Consider the following 7,500-nt stretch of genomic DNA (forward strand, 5'->3'; position numbering starts at 1 on the left):
GTAAATAAGAAAATGTCTTCCCTTGGGGTGAAATAAGAATCATCCCTTCCCTGAGGTATATAAACACAAGATGTTCATCAGACGCTCCAGCAGGACTTTGCCTCCCAATATGCATGGCGAATTCACAGTCATTCCATTTGTATCTTTTTGAATACATTGTCGTATATTATCATGAGGAATAATACGTAAAGAGCTTGGCATCGCTCACCTTCCAGGAAGTACAGGAGAGGATAGGCTCATTACCATCTTAAGCAAGACGGTACGACCCTTGAACAAGACGGTACGACCCTTGAGCACGACGGTACGACCCTTGAACAAAGCGGTGCGACACTTGAACAAGACGGTACTTCCCTTGAACAAGACGGTGCGACACTTGAACAAGACGGTACTACCCTTGAACACGACGGTGCGACCCTTGAGCACGACGGTACGACCCTTGAGCACGACAGTACGAACCTACAGAACGAAGGCATGATGACAGAGCACGATGGTACGACACAATCCTTCAGCATGACGGTGCGATCCTCAAGCGGCCCTTGAGTACAACGGTACGATCCTTGGACCCGATGGCCAGTCTCTTCAGGTCCAAGTCAAAAAGACTAAAAGGAATAATACCCAAGAGTTGCGCTGTCGTGAAGCTCCAAGAGCAGGTCTGGAGGCTGGACTTAAAAGGTCTGAAGGATAGAGTGAAACAGCTGGAGGATGGAGTTGAAGGTCTGGAGGCTGGAGTTCAATCCCTGGAAGCTGGAGTGAAAAGGTCTGGAAGCTGGAGTGAAAAGGTCTGGAAGCTGGAGTGAAAGCAAGAAGACATCCTTGAAGTGCAATGACCACGAGAGAGAGAGAGAGAGAGAGAGAGAGAGAGAGAGAGAGAGAGAGAGAGAGAGAGAGAGAGAGAGAGAGAGAGAGGATCGACTCAGAGAGAGTCGTTTGTTAAACTGAATTACCAATTCTTACCGACCATAAGGACTTTGCTCGTGACATTTATTGCGTCACGACTTCCTCCCTCCGCCTGGGACGCAGATATCTGCAGGGATATATACATTTTTTTTTCCAAACTCCCAGTCCTGGGATATTTGGTCAAATGCCTTACCATGCTTCGGAGGTATTCTGTGTAAAATGTCTAAACAATGCCATGGAAAAAATATAAAAATACCCGTAATATACCAATTCCCCAATAATGACTAAAAAAAAAAAAAAAAAGAGAAAGTTTGCCAATAAACTACGTTTGCTCCACAGAAATCTACTAAAATGCCCCATTTTCGTCTATATCAATCACGATTTAATGACCACACACACACGCACACACACACACACAATCAAAAACTCTACAGCGAGGTCGGCCTCTTCAGCCACTCCGTAAAGAAAAATAAATATTTGCATCTGCCTTTTAGTTCCTTTGATTAACATCTGCCTTTTAGTTCCTTTGATTAACATCTGCCTTTTAGTTTCTTTGATTCACATCTGCCTTTTAGTTCCTTTGATTAACATCTGCCTTTTAGTTCCTTTGATTAACATCTGCCTTTTAGTTCCTTTGATTCACATCTGCCTTTTAGTTCCTTTGATTCACATCTGCCTTTTAGTTCCTCTGATTCACAACTGCCTTTTAGTTCCTTTGATTCACATCTGCCTTTTAGTTCCTCTGATTCACAATAAAATGGGGGTAAACAAAATAAAAAAAAAAAAGGACCACAGGAGACAAACGAGAATGTAAAATTCAAGGACCTGCTGACGACTCTCGCCAGCCGGCCAAACTGGCGTCCAGTCTGTTGTCCCTGGAACGCCACCAGATTCGCCTCTTTATTTCCCAGTGTCCAGGGGATCACATCGCCTCAGCACACACTCCACCAGCTCCCTGTGTGGGTGACTGATTCCATCGTACCTTCACATCAACAGCAAAACACTTGACTGCCGTCTGGTATCCTCTGCTTGTGTGACTTGCTCTTGAGGGTGATCCATCTCGCAATTCATACTTAAACTCTCGACTTCCATCTGGTATTTATCGTCTGCAAGTCTCCATGGCACTGCCTACCTGTTGATGATGTACGTGTAACCGCCGTAACAATGCAATAACCCCTACAGGCAATCAAGAGGAAAGAGCCGTGTCCATATTGAGAATGGCCCGAGCCAGGCAGAGACCTGGCGAATCTAACAACAAAGAACCTGGTTCTGCAGTGATATGCGCGTTGCAATGACGACCGCATCTGTCCTTTGCGTAGAGTCACACTCCGTGGGATTCATACGATGGTCTGAGCAGAGTTCGTGATGTCATGTGGATGGCTAAGGTTCCAAGCCGGCACTCGGGTTCCCTCTACGACTGTGACGTAACAACTCCCCTGATCAATAGCAATACAGGAGACCATAAAGACAATCTCATTGGGGGATATCTGAGCGATATCGGGTTCCCGGAGAGGATCTGGTCGTCTGCAAGGTGGATCGGGGGATCTGGTTGTCTGTGAGGGTGTTGGAGAGGATCTGATCTAGTCGTCTAAAAGGTGGATCAGGGGATCTGGTCGTCTGTGAGGGTGTTGGAGAGGATTTGGTCGCCTGTAGGAGGTGTTGCAGGGAGTCCGGTTCTCTGTGGGGGTGCTGGAGAGGGTCTGGTATGTAGTGGGAGTGCTGAGGAGGCTGTGGTCATCTCTGGGATAGTTGCAAACGACCTATCGTCTGTGGGCTGTTGGTGACGACCTAGGTGCTTGTGCAAGACAGATCTGGTTGTCTGTGAGGTGTCTAGGACGACCTGGTCGAAAATGCTGGATGTTAGCGATGACCTGGTCGCCTGTAGAGCCATGAGAGACTTGTTCCGACAGTGAGCATGTCGCAGCAGAGGATACTCAACCCTGCACACACACACACACACACACACACACACACGTCCTCATAACCTCTGCAGTAAATCACTTGAGATAACACGTCACAAACATGATTCATGACGACCTTCCACAACACCAAATAATCTACGATAACCCACATGTAGCACGGAAGTATCTAGCGTGTGCCCCCACTACTGCACGACCCCATGGCATATCTCCCAAAGAAGCAAATCTTTTCCAGAAGAAAAAAAAAGACACCCAAATAATCAATGATCACCAATTACACTTCCCAAATGGCTCGCCAGTATCTTCTGTGTAACTTAACGACAGCAAACACCATCTATGATAAATCTAGAACCTTATGAATCGACAGATCAAGATGACTTACGACTACCAAGTCCACTCACCCCACAAAATCGTCAGAGTAATCACGGAAAACGACCCACTAATATAGCGCCAATCCAATCATCTATGACTTTGCTACTACATCCACTCGATGGTTAACTGACAGAGTCAACAAACAAACACTGGTCAGCCCGGCGCATCGACTAAATCATACACCAGAACACCACATAGTCACCAATCAACTTATATAAGTCTGGATTAAATCCTTCCACTAAATCATACAAGATCACTACGAACGATAAACACATACACACACACACGCGAATGGGATAAAACGACTTTAGATAGAGAGCGGACAGCATTTATAAATTATAACTTGTATCATAGCAAAACATGTTCAAAATACGGGGTCCACCAGCGTAAGGTTCCCTTCCTAAACAGTACAAATAGGTACACACACACACACATACATATATACACACTCACACACATTATATATATATATATATATATATATATATATATATATATATATATATATATATATATATATATATATATACTCCATGAATTAATTTCCGGGGAGGCATCGCTACACAGTCTACCAAATTTGTTTCCAATATTGTCCACACAACAGATGCTCTCCTGCCGGTGTGAGGCATGATAAGAGCAAGCGTAAGGTCCTCCCTCCCTCCCTGATGTTGTTGCAACCCTTCCGATAATTCTCGCGTAACTGTGACATGGGCTTTAAGGCACACAAAACATTACCTTGCTATATATATATATATATATATATATATATATATATATATATATATATATATATATATATATATATATATATAAAATGCTCGCTAACATAAAAGTGCATTTTCTACAAGTTCCAAAAGCATTATATCATCAAAAACAATAATAATACTACAAATAATAATGGTAATAATAGTTACAAATACAGTAGAATAATACAGGTTTTTGCTTACAGTCTGAAACCCTCACGCGGTACAACATGCATCTTAACATATCCTGAAATAATATCTCCGCCTGCTGCTAGCAGAGATAGCATGGTGGATCACAGCAGCAGCAGCAGCAGCAGACTAAGCGACGCTACTGCCGGTCTGCAGAGGAGGGAGAGGCCGCGCGCAAGCCACCTGAAGAAGGCCGCTCAACCTCCCGTGGGTGCAGGAGGCTGCTGGGAGGCACCTTCTGCGGCGCCGTCGCAACACTATACCGTCTTGGGCACCATCGCCACAAACACACACACACACTCACACAAACACACACAACACAACACAACACAACTCTGTATAGACACAACACAAAACTGTTCGTATCCGTGAATGATCTTGGGAATATCTAGGGTATCTCAACGCCACACCATCATCTCTGGCGTGGGTGTTCACTGCCGCGCGTAGGAGAGAGGGCGCGGCGCCCCTACGACACAAGCACCAGTGTCTTCACTGTCAACGCTGGACGGGGGGCGGTCACTGCCCCAGGGGTATGGGTGGCGGACCACCTGCAGCAGGTGTGGGAGGAGGAGGAGGAGCGGCCGGCGACGCAACTCACCAGCCGAGGTGGCAGGCCAGACGCTGGCCGCGCTGCCCCGGGCACTGAGCCACAGTCACTGGGCACACGGCACCACCACCACCACTACCCGCTGCCACTTGCACCCACCCACCCCTGGCACCCACCCACTTGCCCGCCCGCTCGCCCGCCCAGTCCCATCCACCAACCTATCCACTCACTCGCCAGGTATACCCCATCCAAACACCTGAGAGTCGAGCAAACCACACAGGGCCGTCCAGCAAACGACCTGATGATCCAAGCTCCTGCGCCGAAGTGCATACTCACCCATCCTTAACACCCATCACTGACTCCATCAACACACACACACTCCACCAGACCAGACCTGATCACTCCACACCATAACCACACGCGCCAGCCACACTCATCCAACTAGGCCACACACCCATTCACCAAGTCATCCACCAAAAGGCGGCCATACACACACCTCAATATCCCTTTCCACTATACTTATGTACATCATGACTGACACCAATGAAAATCTCTCTCTCTCTCTCTCTCTCTCTCTCCACACACACACACACACACACACACACACACACACACACACATATATATATATATATATATATATATATATATATATATATATATATATATATATATGAACTACCTGGTAGACACACACACATATATAAACTATATGGTTGCACCATAAAAACAGCGACTCAGTCCGCATCGTCAATTCTGTGCTGAGTATACTTGCCTAGAGAAAATACGTCCATGAAATATACGAAAAGTGCTGTCTGTATGAATCATACATATGGTGTGTGGAGGGGAAGTGTATACACAGGAGGGAGGTCACTGAAGTCAAATCAATTAGTAAGAGCAATTTGGCCTGAGTGATACATCATCTTGAGTGTGTCACTTGCTTGAAGTGGGTCATCATGGTGAGTGCGAAGTTCTGGCGTAGATGAGGCACTCCATGTTTATCACAGCGACGAGGAGATGACTCCTCCTCACCTTATGGCCAGACGGAGGGATGACTTCTCTCCCCTTGGGTAGACGGAGGGATGACTTCTCTCCCCCTAAGCAGAGGGAGGGATGACTTCTCTCCCCCTAGGCAGACGGAGGGATGACTTCTCTCTCCCTGGACAGACGGAGGGATGACTTCTCTCCCCCTAGGCAGACGGAGGGACGGCTTCTCTATCCCCCTAGGCAAACGGAGGGATGACTTCTCTCCCCCTAGGCAGACGGAGGGATGACTTCTCTCACCCTAGGCAGACGGAGGGATGGCTTCTCTATCCCCCTAGGCAGACGGAGGGATGGCTTCTCTCCCCCTAGGCAGACGGAGGGATGGCTTCTCTATCCCCCTAGGCAGACGGAGGGATGGCTTCTCTATCCCCCTAGGCAGACGAAGGGATGACTTTTCTCTTCCTAGGCAGACGGAGGGATGACTCTTCCCCTGGGCAGACGGAGAGACGACTTCTTTCCCTCTAGGCAGACGGAGGCAATGACTCTTATGCTATGCAGATGTTCCTGGTGATCATGGCGATGACTGTTGCTCATACTACCAGCAACTCTGCTGTGAAACACACTTCCCTGTGTGTGTGTGTGTGACGCTGATGACGAAGTCGTAAATCTTAGCACACAGAAGGACGAAAAGATAACAAGTTACATAAAAAAAGAAATTTATATATCTTGTCTTCCACAGTAAATTGTGACGCCGTCACATCGGTACTCAACACAGAATAACTCATGAGTCTCCTGAAATTGATTAGTCTCTGGTTGTCGTGTGGTTCAGGGGATCACCCCAAGAATGTATGTAATAAAATGATGAATTATTATTCATAGATACATACAAATACCAAGCGGCCCTTCTTTCAGTACAGAACGCGGAATTTTCTTGGACTCGTCCACTTCTAACGAAGGTTAATTAAACGCTTCCTTGGAATAGCCACCCCAGGATAGCGGCTTCCACAAATATGGTGTTACTCTCCACGTCTACTGAGGCAACGATGTTTTGTCTTAACTTACACCCAGAACTTCACTTCTGAGACCAGCTAAACAGCTACACACCAGTGGCCAACGCCATCGTTTGTGGGTATGTGTGTAGGTAATCCACAGCAAGCCATACACCCAGTGGCTGGCAGGATGACAAAACTGGGTCCCCAGCACAAGTCCTCCTCCACCTCTACTGACGAAAAGTCGACTGGGGGTCAAAGGCGGGGGACGGGCCGTCTAAACACAGGGGGGGTCCCGTGCCAGGCTAAATCCATTTACAACAATAACAACGAAGGGAAAAGCCTTTCGCGTCGTGTGTAAAAGAAGTTAACCGGGGTCGTGTATCACACCCTTCACCGCTGCTAACGTCGGTGGGGGCAGCGTCAGTATTCCTGCGACCTACTACCGCCCCGGCCATCGCCCACCAAGATCTCCTCGTACATAACCTGAGGCAGTGTCGCCTGCAGCTTGTCAAGCAGACGGCCATCAATGCGACAGAAGACGAGGCGTGACGGCCCTCTTCTTCACGGTCGACCTGCTGAGGGGCGCGCCGCATTATCTGTAACAGCAGCAGCTGAAGGAGGAGGAGCAAGAGGAGGAACAAAGGGACGCAGTGGACGTTAATGCCTTGATACGAGATACTGCAGGCAAGGCTATCCTGCCATCTCCGGCCATCGGCTCGTGACACACACACACACGCACTATGAAGCGTGGTCGTCCTGGATCTAGGCTTCGTACTTCATCCTCCTCCTCACACCCGTCAAGATCTGGGGCAAGCATGTCGTGCCGCTGGGCCGTGCCATGCCCTCGAAAGACGAGG

The 7,500-nt window shown here is 47.8% G+C and overlaps 1 protein-coding gene across 7 annotated transcripts in view; it reads right to left on the reverse strand.

Moving 5' to 3' along the window:
• Window positions 1–7,500, reverse strand: part of LOC139755378 (carboxyl-terminal PDZ ligand of neuronal nitric oxide synthase protein-like) — a 472,165-nt gene that overhangs the window by 75,601 nt on the left and 389,064 nt on the right. For 2 of the 7 annotated variants that reach the window (XM_071673600.1, XM_071673599.1), the window contains exon 1: window positions 4,719–4,792. The exons of the other annotated variants lie outside the window; for them this stretch is intronic. The gene's annotated coding sequence lies outside the window, so the exon portion shown is untranslated. Of the gene's footprint in view, window positions 1–4,718; window positions 4,793–7,500 lie in introns of those variants that run through there. 7 annotated transcript variants of the gene reach the window in all.

This window comes from Panulirus ornatus, chromosome 19, assembly GCF_036320965.1.
Source record: "Panulirus ornatus isolate Po-2019 chromosome 19, ASM3632096v1, whole genome shotgun sequence".
Classification (NCBI taxonomy): Eukaryota; Metazoa; Arthropoda; class Malacostraca; order Decapoda; family Palinuridae; genus Panulirus; species Panulirus ornatus.